The sequence below is a fragment of the Castanea sativa genome, chromosome 7, assembly GCF_040712315.1.
Source record: "Castanea sativa cultivar Marrone di Chiusa Pesio chromosome 7, ASM4071231v1".
In the NCBI taxonomy this organism is placed as follows: domain Eukaryota; kingdom Viridiplantae; phylum Streptophyta; class Magnoliopsida; order Fagales; family Fagaceae; genus Castanea; species Castanea sativa.
The window spans coordinates 3,581,365-3,583,002 of NC_134019.1; positions in this window are offsets into that span (position 1 = coordinate 3,581,365).

Sequence of the window (1,638 nt, forward strand, 5' to 3'; positions counted from 1 at the left end):
GATGAGGAATTTCAACAATGCTTTGCTTGCAAAATTGGGAAGGGAATGTCTTGACAGAAACTTTTACTCAATCCCAAAAGCAAATTCCATCTTCTGCCTGTGGAAGCACATTTGTGATAGTAGGAATCTCATCAAGAGAGCAACCTGTGATCTCACTACAATTTAGTAGTTGTGGTAAACAAATACTACAAATATTTTTGGTGTGGTTTTGCCTGAAACAAAAGAAACATAGATTCTACTACCCTAGTTACAATGCCCATGTCTATTCAATGGAATGAAACATCTTCAAAACACCAATTATCAAGTCTTTCATCCTCAACCTCATATTATTTAGGAAAAGTTACATTTTGAAATCCTAAAGTTTTAAAAGTAATAAATTAAACTCCTAGGTTTTAAAAAATAACAAATTAAACACTATAGGAGGAACTTCCAGTGCTGTTACAGAATGCAAAACCAGCACATTCAGATGCAACTGACATACCAAAATTTAGGTAACTTACAAATATTTTCCCTTGAAAATGGTGATCATTTCCGACTTCATTTTAATTGAGATTAAGGCTTAGTTGAGTTGAGTTAAATATTTAGCAAGGGCAATTTAGATGTAGCAGTTAAGTTTTTTTTTTTTTTTTAATTTATTTATTAGACTGGATGAACAATTCCAAGGATTTTGGGATACAACAATATAAAATGGTTTCAAATCTGACAAGAAAGGAAAATAATTCATTTGAATGCTCTGTTTTTCTTCTTTGGATTGAAAATAGAACACCGTATGGAAGCAGATTTATATAAATGAGTCAATTTTCTTAACGGATAGCTGGGCTTGATGTCAGTTTTACATTTGTCACATAGAGAAAGATTGATTCATTCTTTCTTGAGAACAGAGTAATTGAGTGCACCTTGTGCAAATAAAAGCTCAAATCTCCAACTTTTATGATAAGGTAACTAGCAACTTTTGTCAGGACAATCCTGCAAAGAATAAATGGGATTTGTTGCCATAAAAAGATCACAAGTGCGTAGATATTGCAACAAGTACATCATCAACATTCCTTATAAATTTGTGCATAGATAGGAGGGTGGTGTTGAATGAGAGAGGTGTTGTTTTGCTGGAAAAATAACACATCTATTAAGCTTCCCACCATATATTAACCCACAATTGGAATTTTCACTATCAATACTTTTCCTTCCCACTGTAGATTTATCATGTCCAGGGATGTCAAACCTGTATTTCAATTTTTTTTTCCAAAGATTTTATTGATTGTATCTTTCTTGTTGCTCACACAGACCACTTAAAAATATAAATTATAAACAGATGGGACTTATACTTGGGATATACAAATTCAGGCATGTGATAGACATAAGTACCATGATGGCCCTCCTTACCGAGATTGTGCACCATTTAGTTTGAAGCAGTTATATCATTACGAAGGCTTTTCTTTTGGAACCCCTTGAGGTTTTAGATATAGTTGAAAATAGCGGACAGAATGAAAAGAAAATCGCATATGATAATATATCATTCTACAATCACAACCACCTTTCTTTATCAATGTCACTCTTAAAATGCATTAAAGAAAATCGTTCAATTGATGAAAAAATCTCTCCTTAAAAAATAAAAATGTAAAGAAAGTTTTCCCAGCCATT